General features: G+C 36.4%; 2 long non-coding RNA genes across 2 annotated transcripts; both read left to right on the plus strand.

Moving 5' to 3' along the window:
- Nucleotides 1-14,900: 14,900 nt before the first annotated feature.
- LOC141706272 (uncharacterized) lies at nt 14,901-16,727 on the plus strand. The gene is made up of 6 exons (XR_012568741.1): nt 14,901-15,300; nt 15,371-15,426; nt 15,516-15,642; nt 15,740-15,803; nt 16,118-16,230; nt 16,664-16,727. It is a non-coding gene; the product is annotated as an uncharacterized LOC141706272 (long non-coding RNA).
- A 97-nt stretch (nt 16,728-16,824) lies between these two features.
- Nucleotides 16,825-17,927, plus strand: LOC141706273 (uncharacterized). The gene is made up of 3 exons (XR_012568742.1): nt 16,825-16,884; nt 17,241-17,354; nt 17,871-17,927. It is a non-coding gene; the product is annotated as an uncharacterized LOC141706273 (long non-coding RNA).
- The last annotated feature ends 4,084 nt before the right edge of the window (nt 17,928-22,011 follow it).

Raw genomic sequence — 22,011 nt, forward strand, 5'->3', positions numbered from 1 at the left:
CAAGTTGCAAGGGATGCAGTCAAACTTGTCACATAATGAGTAGGGATTTTTTGAATCTGCTTTATTGTATTTGCAAGCTCCTTCAGTTGGCTTACTAACAATCTTTTTACAAAGGTGAGTTGGATGATTTGCAGAGCCACATTTTTCACACTTCTTTCTAGGAGCATCTGCAACATAAGCAAGATTATTGCTTTTGTTTATCCCTTTTTTCTCATTTCTATTTTTCTTCTTTTTTGCATCTTCAATCTTTATTTCTTTGACAGGAATCTTGGTGCTTTGATTGTCCATGAGATTTTCTTCAGGCTTAGAAGATTGAGTTGAGTTTGCATTTTTCTTTTCATTATCCTCATCTACAATTTCTTGCTTGATAATCAATTCTTCTTCACTGAAGTTTACTTCACAAGCCTTGAACACAGGTGACCCAACCTTTTTCAGCATTGCTGGAATATTTCCATTTTTTGTTGCTTTTCCTTTGTCTCATATGTTTTTCTTTTTGATGTTCAAAGCATCATAATCAAGACCAATAGAAATGTTTGCACATGGTTTGTTTTTCTCATGGTACTGACCAACCAATTCATATACATTATTGAAGGACTTCAACTTTACTTCATTTTTCTCCAGTTTTTCCCTTAGCACAGCCTCAATCTCATTTGCACACTTGAGCTTGTTCTTCAGATAACCATTTTCTTGTTTCAAGGCTTCAAGCTCTACTATCAATAATTTAGTTCCTTGTTTTTTCATTCTCAAGCTTCTTATTCATTTTCATTAGTCTGCACACTTCTTCATTTGCAGCTACCATGCTTGTATGAATGTGAAACATATCTGCACTCATCTATTCAACAGTTTCCTTATATTGATTCACATTTAAATCAGTGGTGGTAAGAGTTGGTACCTGTGATTTAGATGAGGATGATTCTCCTTGCTCCAGGGCCATGAGTGCATAGTTACCAAGTTTTTCATCTTCATCATTTTCAGAGTCATCCCAACTTTTACCTTCTGCAATATAAGCTTTACTTTGCTATTTCTTCAGAAGAGCTTCATACTTTGCTTCAAGTTCAAGATAAGCTTTATCTTTCTTTACCTTCTTCGGTTTCCTGCATTCTGTAGCAAAGTGGCCTAGTTCATCACAATTGAAGCACCTTATCTTAGATCTGTCAACAGATCCAGTTTTGTAGCCATTCTTGCTATCAGAATTGTACTTCCCTTTTTCCTTACAGCTGATGTCTTTGTTGAAAGACTGTTATTTACTCTTGAAGTATCTTGGCTTCTTTACTCTAATGTTAGAGAATTTTCTAGCCAATTAGGCCATTGACTGATCTAGCTCATCCAGTTTTTCAAGAGTATTGAACTCATCTTTTTCCAATTCTAGAATGACTTGCTTCTGTGAATCATTTGTTTTTTGCTCACTAGCTGAGGGAACTAAAGTTTGAGATCTTGGTTCATCATTGGATGTTTGGCTTTCATTTAAAATTAAAGCACTTGAGCCATCTATAACATGTCCTTGATCAGATCTCAATGATTACCTTTGAATCATCTCTAGTTCATATGTTTTGAGAATTCCATATAGAACTTCCAGAGTTATTCTGCTCAAGTCTCTCTCTTCCCTGATTGCTGAGATTTTCTGTTCCAAATGATCAGGGAGAGTAAGTAAGAACTTTAGGTTCACTTCTTCAGCTTCATAGTATTTGTCATGAAGCTGCAAGTCATTTATCAGCTTATTAAATCTTTCAAACACATCAGTAATGCTTTCCTTTGGCTTTGCCATAAAACCCTTATACTGTGAAATCAATATTCTTCTTTGGTCTGACCTAACTTCCTCAGTTCCCTCACAGAGTATCTCAATCTTTTCCCATATTTGCTGAAGGGTTTCGAGCACATACACGCAACGGAAACAGTAATTAAAAATGTAAAAAAACCAGAATTTTTGAAACCCACCGCAGGATCCTTGCGAAAAATAGAAATTTAATTCGTAGATCAGATTGTTTACCTTAAAAAGCTTTACAAATTGGTTGACTAATGGAGATCCAAAGCTTGTTCAATCACCATGCATCCCGCTCTCGCGATCTACGCTCTATCGGTATCCACACGAATGCTTGAACTCAAGAATTGGATGTGTACTAGCACAAACTCGTTTCTTCTTGCTCTCTCCATCTTCTCTCTTGGTGGCTAGGGTTTTAGTAAAAGTCTTTCTTTTTTTTCATCCAAAAATCAGCCATACAAGAGATATTATATAGAGAGTAGGAAAACTAATTATAACTCTTAACTAATTAGGAGTTATTATTAATTCAAAAATCCTATTTGTATTATAATTAAGTCTCACTTAATTATTTAACAAATAAATTTCATAATTAATATTAGTAAATTCGAATATCAATATTTATCTAATTAATTAAGTCATACTTAATTAATATTATAAATAATTGGAATTACTTTAATATAATTTAAATCCAATTTAAATTAAATAATCCTTCAAGCATTCTTAGTGTGTGACCCTATAGGTTGTTATTATGTTGGCAACAAATTTTAAATCTAATTTAAAATCGTAAACAATGAGCGGCATCTAGTAATATATCATAGCTATCCAAGTACTAATAATTGAATCGGTGATCGATTAAACCTTTTATGAATAATATACAATGTAATATAATCCCTTTAACCAAATATTATAGATTAAACTAGAGGCATGTAATGTGTCATCCTCATCATAGTTTAATCCAAGTTTCCTTGATCAATGAGTAGACTATCATATAAAATCAATATTTGAGCGTGGCCACGCATTTCATAGTCTAGCTCAGACAAGAGGCCAATAATATCACTCCTAAAATAGGAGGGTTAAATCCCATCTACATCATTCATATTTCTCATACGATTCATAATATACCCAATGTCCATTTTTATAATTACCCGGTCAAGGATAACTTTTAATGGAATCAATGTATATTAATTCTCGTATAGAAATATAATGACTTCAGGTCTAAGGACCATTACATCATTATCACTGTGAGAATTACTTATGACACAACAGACATGTAGAATCTCACATTAGGTCTGTCCAACACCATGTACATATACATCTGCCTGTGTTTTTGACTTTAGTATCACTATACCTATGATCAATGAGATGTGATCATCAGTCAACAAACACACCAGTCTTAATGCAGTATTATTGTCCCTTAATAATAATACTCGACTAGGGACCTTTAGGAATATTGATACTATTCTCATAATCTCATTTCTAAGTCACGTACTTAGAGATATAGAATTGCATATCATATTCCAAGGACATTTATTAATCTAACATTTATATCACAGTAAATTAAGAATTAATAAATTATAAATAGAATAATCGATAGAACATAAACATTAATAATCCTAATATCTTAAACTAAAACATCATAGTGTTGTCTCTAGGGCACAAACACTAACAATCTCCCACTTGCACTCGAGCCAATCACCCATGTATCTAATACTCATGGAACTAGTATGACCATCGTACTTCTGCTGCGACAAAGCCTTAGTCAGTGGGTCTGCAACACTATCATTACTATGCACTTTACATTTATATCTCCTTAATCATTAATCTCATTAATAAGGCGATATTGCCTAAGGACATGCCTAAACAGTCTTTATGGCTGTTTCAAAAAAAATATCAATATATTCGGCTTCCATAGAATCATCAATGTTCTTGTTGTGAACTATTTAAGCTAACATCAATTATATTTAGACAAAACACAAAACAAAAATAAATTCATAATCATCTTTGTCTTTCCAAAAATTAGGTTCAGAAACTAGTATCAGTGTAACCCTTTACAATCAGTTCCCTATCTTCTCCATACACCAAAAATAAATCTTTAGTCCTCTTTAAGTACTTAAGAATATTCTTGAAAACTATCAAGTGACCTTCACCTGGATTAGACTGGTATCTGATCATCATGCTTAAAGCATACGAAAAATCAGGATAAATACATATCATTGTACATATTATAGATCCAATTGCTGACGAATCTGGAACTTTCTCAAACGGCCCTTATCATCTAATGATTTAGGGGGCAATTATCTTTTGAGATCACTATCCCATGAGACATCGAAACATATCCTTTCTTTGTCTCTTGCATCATAAAATGATGTAATACTTTATCAATGTATGTATTCCAACTAGGTCGATTAATTTTTTCAATCTATCTCTATAGATCTTGATCCCTAATATATAGGTAGCATCGCCCAAGTCTTTTACCGATAAACTATTTCTCAACCAAGTCTTAACAGCCTGTAGAGAAGGTATGTCATTTCATATATGTTATATGTCATCTACATATAATATTAGGAATGTCACATGGCTCCCACTAACCTTCTTGTAAACACATGGTTCATCTTTATTTTGAATAAAACCAAACTCTTTGACCGTTTCATCAAAATAAATATTCATTCTCCTTGAGGCTTGCTTCAATCTATAAATAGATAGAAGCAACTAACAAACTACCTTAGCAAACTTTGGATCGATAAAACCCTCAGGTTATATCATATATACATCATGTTCAAGGCTCCCATTTAAGAAATCAGTTTTGACATCCATTTGCCAAATCTCATAGTCAAAGTAAGCAACTATTGCTAAAAAAATCCTGATAGACTTGACCATAATAACCGGTGAAAAAGTCTCATCATAGTCTACACCATGAATTAATTTGAAACTTTTGCCACTAGTCGCGTCTTATAGGTCTGTACTTTACCATCCATGTCAGTTTTCTTCTTGAAAACCCACTTGCACCCTATAGGTTTTACCCCTTCGAGTGGATCAACTAAAGTCTATACTTTATTTTGATACATGGATTCCATCTCGGATTTCATGGCCTCTAGCCATCTCTTGGAGTCTGAACTGTTCATAGCATCTTGGTAGGTGAGAGGCTTATCATTATCCGTAAGCATCACATCACCATCTTGAGTCAAAAGAAATTCATAATTTCTCCCGGGCTCATGGTGAATCCTACTAGATCTAAGAATAACATGTGTTTCTTGGACAGGATTACTTTCAACATTTTGATGTATATCCTGATCTTATTCCAACTCTGATTTAATGTTATCATGTGGTTCTCGATCTTCATCGAGATGTATTATCCTCCCACTAATTTTCTTAGAAAGTAGTTCTCCCTCAAGAAATACAGCGGCCCGAGCAACAAACACTTTGTTCCCGGAAGGATTATAAAACCTATACCCTAGTCTCACTTGGGTATCCCACAAAATAGCATCTATCTAATTTTGGTCCAAGCTTGTCAGAGGCTAAACGTTTTATAAATGCTTTACGTCCCCAAATTTTCATAAATGACATGCTTTGACATTTATCACTCTATATCTCATACGAAGTATTTTGAACCGCTTTAGTCGGAACTTGGTTAAGTGTATATACAGGCGTTTCTAGAGCATAACCCTAGAAACTGAATGAAAGATCCGCTTGACTCATCATCGATCGCACCATGTCCAACAAGGTACGATTTCTCCTATCAGAATTTCTATTCCATTGAGGTATTTCAGAAGAAGTAAGTTGTGATACAATATCACACTCCTTCAAGAAACTCTTGAATTTGAGGCTTAAGTATTCTCATCCACGATCTGATCGTAAAATTTTTATACTTTTCCCTTGTTTGCTTTTCTACTTCGGCCTTATATTCTTTGAACATTTCAAAAGAACAGGATTTGTTCTTCATAAGAACCACATATCCATATCTACTGAAATCATCAGTAAATGTTATAAAATAGTATAAGCCCCCTTGCCATTATACGCATTCGACCACATACATCATTATGTATAAGTCATAATCGTTCGGTGGCCCTTTCACCTGATCAGGTAAAAGAAGCTTTAGTCATTTTGCCAATGAGACAAAGTTCGCATCTTCCGTATGATTCAAAATCAAAATTATCCAAGTACGCATCTATATGTAACTTTGAAATGTGTTTCTCATTAATATGGCTTAACGACGATGCTAGAGGTAATGTTTAATTTGAGTCAACTTAGAACATATAAAATGTTAACTAATTGTGCAACATTATAAGTCTTATCATTGAAATAGAATAAACAACTATTGTTTATTTAATTAAAATGAAAACCTTTCTTGTCCTGACAAGAAATTGACTTAATGTATCCGCTAAAGGCAGGCACGTAATAACAATTTATCAAGTTCTCAATCTCGCCTTATGGGCAGCATTAGGTATCGAGTTCCTTTAACTAGAGAAACAACTTTTGCTCTAATTCTAACCCTATACCTGAAGCTTGACCATTGCTAGTCTTCTTCTTTAGATCTTCCAAATAAGCTCAATAATTTAACTTCCAATCATCCAGTTATTTCCATATAAATGACAATCATCTCCTTTAGCAACACCACTATCATGCTTTAAAAGCCCTTTGGGATTGGACCTTGGTTTGACACCGAATAAGATCAAATCTTCACCTTGCCTATCCACTTTCCTTTCCTATTTGCATTCCATGTGTATATCATCAATATGGACGTAATTCATGCCTTTACCGTGTTATTTTCAGCAGTTCTAAACATGCTTAACAACTCAGTGAGTGTTCTGTCTATCTCATTCCATTTGTTCTTAACAAACTAATAATAGAAGTTGTTCAAAGTTTGTTTGATCAAATCAAGCTGAGTCTCTAGTGTCACGCCCCCAACTTAAAAAACAAATTAAATATAACTATTACAACATTTAAAAAGAAGAATACACAACCAACTCCAAGATCTTACAGTTTAGGGTTTGGAACAGCCCAACACTACCAACTATTACATCTGATTAAAAGTACCGAGTCCTCACACAAACTATTATTACTTATTCTACCTGAGCTCGAACATAAGCATCAGCATCACAGGTCTTACGGGCAGTCTGCTTGAATCTAACCATAGCTGCTAGCTGTAATATCAGGGTAAAGCAAGGAGTGAGCCAAATGCTCAACAAGTGCTAACAATATGACACAAAACATAAATCGAGATATACATTAAGGAATGACAATGGAAAGACATAACCAATGGTAACGAGAGATAAAACTATGTGAGATGGCATCATTTTGCTTGTATCAAAACAATTTTAAAATCATGTCTTAATCAAAATCATTTTATGACGCTACGGATTACAGCCGGTGATCAGCCGCGAAGTAATCCCGAACCTCGCTGGGTTCTAAAACATTAACGGGAATCCCTAGGCAACTTTTAAGCCTAATATAAGTGTGGAAAGGACTCGCGTCTCAGTCCAGATCCACTATTAAAGGAAAACATTTATCCCCCTTTGGGACTGAAAACCCATGTTTTATTTAGTTCAAAAATTGATGCCGAATTATAACAAAATCTCTTTTAACAGTAAACATTTTTATTAAGGGATTATAGATCAACTCGAAACACGGGAAATATGGTACTAAATCTCAGGGCCATGATTTACAAAATTTTACTCTATTAGGGTAACCGAAAGGTTTTAATATGTTAGAACTTGGATAGGAAAATTTAGGGAGAATAATGGATAATATAAAGGGGTAATGCCAAACTGGGGTTAAAGCAATGGTTTCTCGTCAAGGTACAAGTGTTGGATCATCAAGAAGATAAGCTTCATGAACGCTATGGGTGTTAAGGTATGAAGAAATGATTCTTTAGCTCAGGATATATCAGAGTTGTCAAGCTTTAGGATAAGAAAGAGGGGAATCAATCAATGAGGGATCACTTTGATAAGTTTCTGACTTTCAGGGTTCAAGGTAAGGTTCCATAGAGATTCAAGTATCAGGATGAGATATCAATACTTAGGAATCATCAGCATGTTAATCAAGAGGATCAATCAAGTAATATATCAACTCTTCATTTTATCATTGCATTTAACTATCATGAAAAGGCTTTTGAACTACTTGCAATACATACTCGAGGGTTCATGGCATTTCTATATAATTCAAAGATAAACGAAAGATACACTCGATTTAAAACATATCAAATGACTTAGGATAATTGCATCAATATATATATGAACTGTTTATAGTAAATACGAAGGTCAAGTTAAATCACTTGCCTTGAGAAAGGATGGTCTGGTCTGACTGGTAGGAGCAACTGGAGCTTCACTCGACCTTTATGGCAAGTTTTCCCTCATCTCGAGATCCTACATAATAATAATAATCCTCATTATAATATATTCTTACCATCTTAACCTATTTACAACTTGAAATTAAACACAGATGACACTTAGGCCTATACGCACTTAATTTTATATTCACTTTTAAATTACAAAAGTACACACAGAGCCACATAATCACATATCATATATTAATACCAAATAACACCATATATACCATAATGCAACACTAGGCTTGGATGATCTCGACTCACACTTAAGTCACTTGGTCGCTAAACTAGACAAGGTCTTCTAATTTTGGCTTCCTAACTCGATGTGCCTTTCCTAAATTATCCAAAACCTATTGACCCTCACTTGTGCCTTACAACTATGGTGGTCGACCTAATAGTCACTTCTAAGTGTTCTAAAACTATGTGATAAGTGAAAGCGCTCACTGGTGCAAATTTCAGAATGACAACTATAGTTTCTTGAGTACATTAGGCACTCTTAAACTACAAGTTTTCCTTCAAAACTTTTACACAAGACTCTCCTGACCTAAGGTCAACTCACAAACTTGATGTGGCTCAAGGGCCTGGCTTGGGCCTTCTTGGGCCTAAGCTAAAAGTCCAAGGTTCCCCTGTTTTTCTGGGCAGAAAACGCCCTGACTTGAATTAACTTGTGACACATGGTTCTAATTCATATCCTATGAAATATGGTTGGAAAAACTTCTCTGACACTCCCTCTAACTAAGGCCCAATAGGGCCTAATGAGGACCTACCCATGACATGGTCAAATCTTCCTATTTCTAAGTTGCAACAAAACTGTCCCCTGCAGGACAGATTTTGTTATTCTACTTGTGCACCTAACCAAAAGACATGCAAACCTCCAACCAACTCCTAAAACCTTTTATATACTTCCAATACTAACTTCTGGTGGCTTGGGCCTCAAAGTGCACATCAATGACATGGTCAAAACTCACTCTAAACCTCAGGGTACTAAACTGATTTTCTGCAGAAACTATAACTCTCATTTCTCCAAGGTTTTGACTTGACAAACTCAACTACCAACATCCCAATACTTAAACCAAGACTTATACATGGTAATCTACTGAACTAACTCCCTTATTCTCAAAATAACCTTGGGTGAGATCATCCTTACCTAAGGTACAATTATGGCAAAACAAAAGAGATCACATTTCTCAACTCACCAATCATTAAGTTTTTGAAACCACAAGATATGCATTTTATAAAAGATAACCACGAATTATTACCATGCAACAAGAAGCATAAATCAATATTAATCACATTTTTCCTACTGAAATTAAGGCTCACTAACAAAATCTTTCCAAATGATCAAAATCTTACAACATTCTAAGAGAAATCCACATGCATGCATGTCCTCGGGTTTTGCAAACTAAAACAACACATTTTTTACATATATTCTACCATAAAATTGACATACAAGCCTAGCATGAGCTATACCTAGATGATCACTTAGCATGCAAGGAGTTTTATCAAATTTTCACCACAAAATTCAAGTCATTATCACATAAACATGCAAAATTTGAGCAAAACAACAAGAATGATCTCAAGGACCATTCATTCGGCTCCCATATGGTCATGGCCGAATGAAATGGATGGGAAGGGCCATTTAATCATCAAGAGTTTCCTTCTCAAGACTTGGCACTTATCCATTCCTTGTAGTCCTCTATAAAACAACCCTAAACTCACAAGAATCAAGGTTGTATTTTGAGTTTCACTAAAACCTTTACATGCAACCTTTAAACTTAAACTTTCTACTCAAAACTTTTTGAAATATGAGTGATCATGGTATGGGAAGTAACATTTACTTGTGTAAAGAGTAGAAGCTTGGTTGAGGAATGAAGAAAAAAAATGGGGAGGGGGGTTTCGGCTAAAAGCCGAGAGTGAGAGAGGGAGGAGGGAGGGAGGGGAAAGTGTGGTGGTGAGTGAAGTGAAATGATCATGTCTTTGCTTGTTTTATGGTTTTTGTATTGGAAAAAGTGAGTGGAATTAGGAATTGACATGATTAGCCTTCCACTTGATCTTGGTTCAATTTGCATGCAAGGGTAAAGAAGGAAATTGGCTAGAAAAATAAGAGTTAGTGGGGTTGGAATTGTCCTCTTTGTCCTTGAAAAGAATGAGAGGGTGGTTTGCATGCAAGGGCTTCCTTGTAATTTGCTAAATATGACAACTAAAATTTATAATGATTTATTTTTATAAAATAAAATACAAGTTCAAAAATTATAAAATTTATACCATAAAATAATTTGGATTTTTAGAGACTTTATAAAATCATTTTCAAAATTTGTGAACAAAATACCTTTTAAAAGAAAATTTTTCCAAGGCTTAGAATATTCCTTATAAATCAAAAATAAAGAAATTAAATAAACTCTTGCTTTGAAAAATCATATACTACATAAAGCAAATTTATAATGCAGAAATTTGCACTCACACAAACGTACAATCATTGAATATATTTTCATTCGGCTTTAATATTATACCAAATCCACAAATAATATTACACGAAGATACCGGTCGTAACATCCTCTCCCCCTTAAGGGATTCTGTCCCCAGAATCTAAGAGAACAGATGAGGATACCGGGAACGCATATCAGACTCTAACTCCCAAGTCGATTCTTCGACCTTAGGGTTCCTCCAAAGCACTTTCACTATCTTTACCGACTTATTCCTAAGACTCTTTACTTGCCAGTCGAGTATTTTAACCGGTTGCTCCACAAATGACATGTCTGTCTAAATTTCTACAGGTTCATATTCTATCACATGGCTAGCGTCAGGATTGTACTTCTTAAGCAATGACACATGGAACACATTATGCACATGCTGATACTGAGGTGGTAAGGCCAACTCTTAGGCCACCTTTCCTACTTGACTCAAAATCTCAAAAGGACCTATGTATCTAGGTGCTACCTTCCCTTTCTTGCCAAATCTCATCAACCCTTTTCTAGGTGACACCTTCAGCAACACAGCTTCGCCAATTTGGAATTGAACATCCTTACGTGCTGGATCCGCATACTTCCTCTGTCTATCTTGAGCAACAAGCAACCTTTTCTGAATTAACTTGACTGTGTCATGCAACTGTTGTACCAATTTTGAGCCGAGAATTCTTCCTTCCCCTACTTCATCCCAATTTGTTGGTGATCTACATTTTCGCCCGTACAAAGCTTCGTATGGTGGCATGCCGATACTGGAATGATAACTGTTGTTATAAGAGAATTCAATCAACGGCAAGTGGTCGTCCCAACTTCCTGCAAAATCGATTGCACAACTGCGCAACATGTCTTCAATTGTTTGAATTGTCCTTTCACTCTGGCCATCAATCTGCGGGTGGTATGCCGTGCTCATATTCAACTTCGTGCCAAGACATTCCTGAAATTGCTTCCAGAATCTCGAGTTAAAGCGGGGATCTCTGTCTGAAATTATTGATATGGGTACTCCATGCCTTAGTACGATTTCGCGCACATACAGATGAACCAACTTGTCCAGTGATGACTTCTCATTAATTGGAAGGAAATGCGCCGACTTCGTAAGACGATCAACTATAACCCATATTGCGTCATGCCCAGATTTCGTTCGCGGTAGTCCTACTATAAAGTCCATAGCGATATTTTCCCATTTCCATTCTGGAATCTTCAAGGGCTGAATTAATCCGCTTGGTCGTTGATGTTCTGCCTGCACTTTCTGACAAGTATAGCACTTCGCAACCCATTCTGCCATGTCTCGCTTCATATTTGGCCACCAAAAGTTCTTCTTTAAGTCTCGATACATCTTGGTGCTTCCCGGGTGGATTGAAAATTTCGAATTGTGGGCTTCATGGAGGATCTCATTCTTTAATTCAAGTACATGAGGAATCCATATTCTAGATGAAAAACTTAGTAACCCTTGCTCATCCCTTTGAGTATTAATCTCCTCTCTAGATAACTGATTCTTCTCTTTCTCCATTACTTCTTCTTGACACTTCTTTATCTTTTCCACTAGTGTTGGCTGAAAGGTCATTGCACGACAAACTTCCTCGACTTTTCCATAAGCACAAAGTTCCAATTCCAATCTTTTGATTTCTTTAGATAACTCTTTTTATGTTATCATCATATTCAGTCTCTCCTTCCTACTCAGAGCATCGGCCACTACATTCGCCTTTCCAGGATGGTAATTTATCGAATAGTCATAGTCCTTGATCAATTCCAGCCATCTCCTCTGCCTCATATTGAGCTCTTTCTGAGTAAAAATGTACTTTAAACTCTTGTGATCCGTGTATATTTCACACTTCTCTCCGTAGAGATAATGTCTCCAAATCTTAAGTGCGAACACTATGGCGGCTAGTTCCAAGTCATGCGTCGGGTACTTTAACTCATGCGGTTTCAACTGTCTTGACGCATATGCGATCACTTTACTGTGTTGCATCAACACACAACCCAAACCCTTATGTGAAGCGTCACTGAATATTACAAAGTTCCCTTGATCATCTGGAAGTACCAACACCGGAGCTGTTACCAACTTCTGCTTCAACTCTTGAAAGCTATCTTCATATTCTGCACTTCATTCAAACTTTTGATTCTTTCTGGTTAACTTGGTCAATGGCGTGGCGATCTTCGAGAAATCCTTGACGAATCTTCTATAGTATCCGGCCAATCCTAGAAAACTTCGCACTTCCGTAGGAGTCTTTGGCCTCTCCCAACTCATAATTGCCTCAATCTTTGCCGGATCCACTTTAACTCCCTCATTTCCAATGACATGCCCCAAAAATTGAACTTCCTTTAACCAAAACTCACATTTGGTAAACTTGGCTTACAACTTCTCTTGACGGAGTATCTCCAATGCTATCCAGAGGTGCTGCTTATGTTCTTCTTCTGACTTAGAATAAATAAGGATGTCATCAATAAATACCACGACAAATTTGTCCAAATACTTCTTAAATACCCGATTCATCAGATCCATAAATGCGGCCGGAGTGTTGGTCAGTCCAAACAGCATTACTAGGAATTCATAATGCCCATATCTGGTCCTGAATGCGGTCTTGGGAATATCTTCTTTATTGATCTTTAATTGATGGTATCCCGATCTCAAGTCAATCTTTGAAAAGCATTTTGCTCCCTTCAACTGATCAAAAAGGTCATCTATCCTTGGTAGCGGGTAGCGGTTCTTAATCGTTACCTTATTCAACTCCCGATAATCTATACATAGACGCATACTCCCATCTTTCTTCTTTACAAACAGAATAGGTGCTCCCCATGGCGACGCACTTGGCCGTATCACTCCCTTATCCAACAATTCTTGTAACTGACTCGCCAACTCTTTCATTTCTGCTGGTGCCATCCTATATGGGGCCTTTGAAACTGGTTCCGTTCCTGGAGCAAGGTTGATCTCGAACTCGATTTGTCGATCTGGTGGTAAGCCTGGTAGTTCGTCGGGAAACACATCCGGGAACTCGTTAACTACAGGGATATCTTCCATGCTGGGGCTGCCTTTTTCCGAGTCCACTACATAAGCTAGGAACGACTCACAACCTTTTCTAAGTAGCTTCTTAGCCTGAACAATTGTAAGAAATAGCTGCTCTTGCCTCTGCCCCTTAAATACTACCTTCTCTCCACTCTTCGTCTTTAAATACATTTTCTTGGTCTTACAATTAATCTGAGCATTATTCTCTCCTAACCAATCCATTCCTAGAATTATATCAAACTCCCCCAACTTGAAGAGTATCAAGTCGGCTGAAAACTTATATCCTGAAATGTCGATCTCACACTTCGGACAGAATTGATTCACAGGAATCTTCTCTTGGTTCGCAATTACCACATTTACTACCTCACTCATAACCATTTTATCACATTGAAACTTATCAACAAAAGATTCTGATATGAAAGATCTTGTTGCTCCCGAATCAATCAATACTATAACTTTGATATTATTGAGTAAAAGTGTACCTGCTATCACCTCCGAATTCTGTACAGCATCCTTCATCTTCAAATCAAATGTTCTTGTTGTTGCTTGCGGGTTTGGTGTAGGTGGTGGAGGTAATGCCAATACCTCAGCTGGCACGCTTGCTCTGGTACTTGCCACATTCATCAGATCTTTGACTGGTCCGGTTGCCTTGCACTCCCTAGCTATGTATCAAGTCTTCCCACACTTGTAACACGTAACTCCTGGCTTCGGCATCTTGCACTCATTCGCGAAATGTCCCTTCTGATTACACCTGTAGCATGTCATGCTCAGCTTATTATACACTCCGGGGTACCTTCTTCCGCAGTGCTTGCATTCTGGCCTCTGGAACCTGTTTTCTCCAATTTGCCCTTGGCTTTCCTGATTGTTCCCCTTCGATTCTTGCCTTTTCACTACTAGAAATAGTGCATACGATATCGGTACTTAGACATCGGCACGTAATGCACCCGATGTTAAAAGAGTTTTTAACATCGGTTTGTAATTAAGCGATGTTTATAAGGATTTTGACATCGGTTTTGTCTAACAACCGTTATCTATGTTCAAATATTAGAAATGCCAAATAAATGTTTTTAACTTTGACATCGGTTGTTTTTAAAAATCGTTGTCTATAACCGATTCCAAAAAATAAAATTTAAGTTATCATTTTCCCCGTTTCAGTATACAATTTCCCCCCCTTTGACTAAAAATTTTCCCCCTTCAACTCATTTTTCATTTCCCCCCTTTTAGAATATCTCCCCCTTTGCCCCCTTTACTCATACCCGACTCTCTCTCTCTCTCTCATCTCAAATCTACCATTGCAGTTTCTCTCACAACCTCAACTCAATCTTAAACACCATGACTGTTTCTCTCAGCCTCGACTTCATCTCCCTCATCTCACATCTCTTTCTCTCCTCCCTCCCTCCCATAAACCCTCTAATTAAGCTCCAAATCGAGCTCTCTCTTCACTTTTTCTCTGTATTATCTCTTACCAACTATTTCTTTTTTTTCTTTTATCTCTCTCGGCGTCCCACTCTCCCTCTCCCATCTCCCTATCAACACATCTCAAACCCTAATTTACCCCATTCTAACAATTTAGTACTCACAGTTTCACAAATTCAAAACAATAACCCTAATTAAACACGAGCCCAACTCAAAATTGGTTCCATTCATGCTAATTATCTTGAAATAATTTTTTTGGTTCGATTTGTATGAAATTCATTGGTGGAAGGTTCGATTTGGGCCTTGGTGAAAGCGATTGAGGATATTTTGATGAAAGGTATCAATTTTCTCAAGTTTTTTGTTTTTTAGAGTATTAATCTTTCATTCTTTTAATATATATCTTTCAGGTCTCATCTCCAGCATCCAAACTATTAGCTAATGTTCGAGATGCAAATCAGGGATGGTATCAGATCAGAGTGCTCTTTTTGTTTTGGTTTTTCTAGTCCTTTTATCAATTTTACAGTCTATCCCCTTATCTTTATATGTTACCAGGAGTGACGGGAATAGTATGGGACGTTCTATGGATGTCAGCTCCCTGCCCCTAACAAATGAGAAAAGTGAGGGTACTATTGCTTTGATAAAATCAGGCGGTGAGAAGGTCAAGACAACCCCTATTTTGGTATGCTTATCATTTACTAAGTAGAGCTTATTGTTTATTTAGGTATGCTTTAGAATTCAGACTAGTGTTATTCATCATCTGCACTTTTTTGCTCTAGGACCACTTTAACACCACTGCATTTTGGTGGGCTTTAAATTGCAAAAAGATGGATGACTTTTGAGGTATAACAAATAGGACATTTTGGTTTTTAGCATTGACAATAGTTGTCTTTCTCATGAATCCATGATATTTAGCCTTATTGATTGTTGCTTAATTTTTTTGCCACTAGAATGCGTCGTACTAATTTTTATTATACGCTTCTCCTAATTAATTTTTATAAACTTATTGTGATTTTTTCATATCAAAACTGTTAAGTTAGATGCATGAAGTTCTCTTGCAAGTATGACATGCATCAATACGTGTTGCATACTTCTTGATTTTTCTTGCAACAGTTAATATTCATTAAGATGCATATTGGTCTGTTTCTCGTGACAAGGCATGGAGATGTATCCTCGCATTGGCAAAAACTTTGATATTAGAGCTTTTACCAACTGTAGATTTGGGATGATGTCTTGGGAGGTTCTTGCTTTTACGTATTGCATAAAACAGGTGTGTTCTAGAAGGCGATTCCAACTTCTAAAAATATCTGTAGCATAATGTATATGAGACCTTACATGAAAAAGCATGTTAATTCTATATACATATGATTAATTGTGCACCACCTAAGCATCTTACTATCTTTACTCACATGATAAACCTGACAATTACCGTCCTATAAAAGTTACAATTCTTGGGAGTGTATATATACTCGTATAAGCTCCTAGATTTTTTTGTCAATCTCATGCAAGGGAATAACTGTCCATAGTTAGTCTCTAAAAATTCTAGTAGCTAGATCTTTTTCAGTTAGTAACAAGATTGAGTAAGATCTCTTTCAAGAGAAAAAATGCTTTGTATCCAGAGATTGTTAAAACTAAGGACTCAGAAGTTATACGGAATACTATCATTGTGTTGAATACTTCTGATCTATTTTTTTTTCTTTTAGATCTTTGCAGGTGCATTTCTTGAAAATTACGAACCCCCAAGTGGTTTTTACTTCGAAGTCGATGATGAATTCTTTGGAGACAGAATTTTCATAGGCTTTTAAGTTTTGCTTGAATTTTCAAGGATGTAACAACTACTTTTAAATTGAAGGAAAACATGGGTTTATTTGACTACAACTTCCAAGATTGTGTTAATGGTTTTGTAGCTGCTGCCTTAGCACAGGTAACCTGAGTCTAATTACTTGACTCTCTGCACACCAAATATGTGAACGCTTCCTATTTACATATTTACATATGGATGCTAGGTATATTCTTTAACAATCTACCTTGAGAAAATGACAACAGTTGTGAAATTATTAGTACTAAACACACAAATATATAAAGAAATAACATATAAAGTATGATCATGGAAACTGACCGCCTAATCTGAAATTTAAATAGCATATATTTGGCAATATATAGTTGTCAGACCTTAGCATCCAAAGACACCATGTGAAATTCAGGTTGATTTCTATCTTTTTTTAACTATAAATCTAGTGATGCTAGCAGATTCAAATTCTTTTTGCTTCTCTATATCAGGCTAACATTACTGGGACAAATCATATCATGTGGACCATGGGGACAGACTTCGAGTATCAGTATGCTCAGACGTGGTTCTGGAACATGGACAAGCTTATTCATTATGTCAATCAAGTTAGTTATTATCCAGAAAATATCATAGTTCCTTTGGAGTTGAAGTTGTTTGATTTTGTGATCTCTATATTCGCTGTCTTTAGTGATTAAATGGTTGTCTAGGCAGTTGGCACAGTATGTTGATGATAGTTTCTAAAATATTGGCCTCTCAATGCTCTATATTCAATACCATCCTTCTACACTGATGCCAAATATGCTGTAAATGCATTGTGGCCACTCAAAATAGATGACTTCTTCCCGTGAGTATAAAATTAAAATGAGACGGTATTGTAGTTATATAATACATGCTTAACTGGTTTTTTAATATACGCTTGCGCGCACACACACATACTCACTACTTCATACCATCATCAGATATGCAGATCGTGTAAATGCCTACTAGATCGTGTAAATTCTTAAGTGGGTACTATCTGGTAGGTGTGCAATTTTATTAGTGATTTGATTATTTGATAAGTGCATTGCTTTCCTCTAGTTACATAAAATTTTAAGTAAAATGTATTACAAATTAATTAATAGGCAGCAAGGCGGTTATAACATTTTAAGGGAAGAAGTCAAGCAGGCCCTACAACTGACAATTTGGCTGATACTTTGGCAATTGCGCAACATCATGATGCAGTTAGTGGTACTTCGCAGCAGCATGTGGCTAATGATTATGCAAAGAGGCTATCCACAGGATACAAATAGATGAGCATTTAACTAAATTACAAAGAGGCGAGCATTTAACTAAATATCTAGATTGTTAGACATGTAGTTGGGTCGCTGCCTGTTTTACTTACAAGCTATGGTCAACATTAATTCAGATTTTTTGCAGCCTGAACATGTCACTGCACTAGCTGGTATGGAAGAATCAACATCAACCTCTTCACGTGGAAGTCCACCAACCAAGTTTCAGCAGGAAAATGATTGTGATATATTACTTGTGCATTTTGGAATGCTTTAAGATTGAATTTTTAACATATAAACATGTATGGCCTGAAGATCCAGAAAGGAGTCCGCATGTATAGTTCTGAGGTTCTTATAGAAATTATGATTTAGTTCACTTGCATCTATCTGAGTCCTTAAATTTAACAATCTCTAGATACAAAGCAATTTCTGAAAATCTTTGGGCACAAAGCAATTTTAGCAAGCTGCACAGATAGATCCCCAGAGTTTTGAGGTCTCAAATTCGCTGAATAATGTCAGGTTAGTGGCAAGAGCTTGTACTTGTTGAGAATGCTAGGAGGCCCATATATTTTACAGCGATCCAACCAAATCCAATTGAATTGCATAACTTGCAAGTTGTAGAGATATTTAGAATGTTGGATGTAATAACTAGCGAATTTGGGTTTTATTGTTTTTGGTTGGGATGTTTATTCTAGACTTGTAATATATGTCAGAATTGAGTTTGTTGGATTGGATGTTAAAAAATTTGGTATCAATGTATCTTTATGTTTTTGTTCGATGTTTTTGTATGTTTTTTGTTGGGATGTTGCATTGTTTTTTTGTTGTAAATGCAATTGGTTCCATGTGGCTGTAAATAGTACCAGGATGGCATGCAATTTACAAAATACTAACATCACAATGGTTAATGTAAATCGATGTAAAAAATGTACAAAAGACATCGGGTAAAACAATATTAAACGAAAAAGAACTAAAAACCGATGTGAAATGGTCATTTGACATCGGTTCTGAAAAGAAACTCAATGTATTTTAAGCGAAATAACATCGAACTTAAAACGAAATAGATGTTAAACAAAAGGATTTAACATCGGTTTTGTAAAAAACACCCATGTATTATCCTACATTTCACATCGGGGGGCTAATTTAACTGATGTCTGATCAACCATTTCACATCGGGCAACTAATCAAACCGATGTCTGACTCTCAATTTTGACATCGGTTTGTTTGGAAGAATTTTAATAACCGGCTTTTATAGCTTGTAGGTTTCATGTTTTAATGAATAAATACCTCATAATATATTCATATTCACCTAGAAATACTATAGTCTAAGCTGAAATTTGTTGCAAAGACATCATATTTAATATTAAAACCGATGTATAGTAGTGTAATAGACATCGGCTGTTAACCGATGTTAAAGGCTGATGACATTTAACATCACACGCGAAGACATCAGTTCAGATTTTTTTTAACATCGGTTCTGAACCGATGTCTGATGCCATATTTCTAGTAGTGTTTACCCAAATTTCCTTTCTTTTGAAAATTTCCGCCCTTCTGGAAACCAATCATCTTTACATTCCAATCTTGTGAACTTCCGGCTTCAGACTTTTCTCCATAAAATGAAACCTTCATGTTCTTGTTATCCCTCTCTTTCCTTGTCTGCATCTCATTATTCTCAATCAGAGCAGCTTTCTGTACTACTCCCGCATAAGTTTCAAGCTCAAACATAGTCACCCTATCTCTGATCCAAGGCTCCAATCCTTGCTGAAATTTCTTTGCTTTTTCCTCCTCAGTGCTGGTATACTTTGTCACAAAACTTGACAACTCAGTGAACTTCTTCTCATACTCCAATGCAGTCATGTTCCCTTGCTTCAACTCAAGAAATTTTAGCTCCATCTGATTCTGCATGTACTTAGGGTAATACTTGTCCAGAAATAACTTCTTAAATCTCTCCCAAGAAACCTGCTGAGTGACTTCCATAGCTTTTACTGATTCCCACCAATAGATGACTTCTCCCTTCAAGAAGTAAGTAGCATACGGCGTCTTCTGATCGTCTCCTAACTGTACCATCTCAAAAGCCCTTTCCATCTCCTTGATCCATGTGTTAGCTATCACTGGATCAGTGGTATCATGAAATGCAGGTGGATTCACATTCTGAAAAGCCTTGAAACTGACAATTTGTCTAGGTGGTACTGGTGGTTCAGGTGGTTGGTGTGGCTCACGGTTATCTTGGTTTTCAATTCGTTGTTGAAGAGTTAGTTGTTGTTGAGCTATAGCATTGGTTTGCTGTTGCAAAGTTTCCAGTAGTCGAAGAATATTTGGGTCTGTGGTGGATGTGGTTGTTGGGTTCTTCTTTTTGGGAGGCATAATTCTGAAATAAGAGTTATGTTAAAACATATATGAATGATAAAATGATTTGAGGGTATCGCATGACATTCTTATTTACATATGGGGTCAAGTTTCTAAATTAAGCAGATATGATGATGCATATAAAAAAGTAAAATAACAGTTGAGAGCAAATGGAACAATAGAACATAATTACTGAAATTTTAAAGGTCACAATACATAGGATTAGGACAAAGTCTGTTCTAGGAACAACAGGCTTAGTTAAAGGAAATAACGGAAACAACTGGGAATTCTACGGAGTCTGATAATACAACAACATGAAAAGGTGAATGGAAAGAACTAAGGCTCCACTCCATCTGAACGGGGCTTGGTAGTCTTTTCCTCTCGAAGCGTCTTCACAATGCTCTGGAGCTCATCCGCCACCATCTGAATGACATACTGGCTGGTACGGTCCCGGTGCGCTGGCATCTCCTCAAGCTTAGTGTTGACGTACTGAACCAAGGTCTCAAGTCTCGCAGTCATCTGCTCCTTGGGCTTCCCTTCGTAGTTTCGGCTGTCCGGATACACGTTCTTCAGTCGGTCTATCAGTCGGTCGTACTTGACCTGAAGCATGTCGAACTCGCGCCTCAACTCAGCATACACTGTGAAAGCAATAGTGTCGTACGACCCAGAGGATGACGAGGAATGCGCCCTTTGTTGACAACCAATAAGAGGAGTATTAATAATAATTTACTTAACCTACTCTCTCACATATTATCTATAACCTACACACATATCCTATAACCTACTTGGGCTATCCAGGGACTCTAAACTGTAGCTCTGATGTCACACCCCCAACTTAAATAGCAAAATAATTATAGCTATTACATCATTTTAATGAAGGATACACAACCAATCCAAGATCTTACAGTTTAGGGTTTGGAACAGCCCATCACTACCAGCTATTACATCTGATTACAAATACCGAATCCTCACAGCTATTATTACTTATTCTACCTGAGCTCGAACATAAGCATCAGCATCACAGGTCTTACGGGCAGTCTGCTTGAATCTAACCATAGCTGCTAGCTGTAATATCAGGGTAAAGCAAGAAGTGAGCCAAAAGCTCAACAAGTGCTAACAGTACAACGCAAAACATAAATCGAGATATACCTTTAGGAATGACAATGGAAAGACATAATCAATGATAACGAGAGATAAAACTTATGTGAGTTGGCATCATTTTGCTTGCATTAAAACAATTTTAAAATCATTCTTAATCAAAATCATTTTATGACGCTACGGATTACAGCCGGTGATCAGCCGCGAAGTAATCCCGAACCTCGTTGGGTTCTAAAACATTATTGGGAATCCCTAGGCAACTTTTAAGCCTAATATAAGTGTGGAAAGGACTCGCGTCTCAGTCCAGATCCACCATTCAAGAAAACATTTGTCCCCCTTTGGGACTGAAAAATCCACCTTTTATTCATTTTGAAAACTGATGCCGATTTATGACAAAATCTCTTTTGACTGAAATCATTTTTTTTTTTTATCAGGGGATTATAGATCAACTTGAAACACTGGAAATATGACACTAAATCTCAGGGCCATGATCCACTAGACTTTACTATATTAGGGTAATCGAGAGATTTCCATAAACAAGAATTTTGACAAG

The sequence above is a fragment of the Apium graveolens genome, chromosome 2, assembly GCF_009905375.1.
Source record: "Apium graveolens cultivar Ventura chromosome 2, ASM990537v1, whole genome shotgun sequence".
NCBI classification, from domain to species: Eukaryota; Viridiplantae; Streptophyta; class Magnoliopsida; order Apiales; family Apiaceae; genus Apium; species Apium graveolens.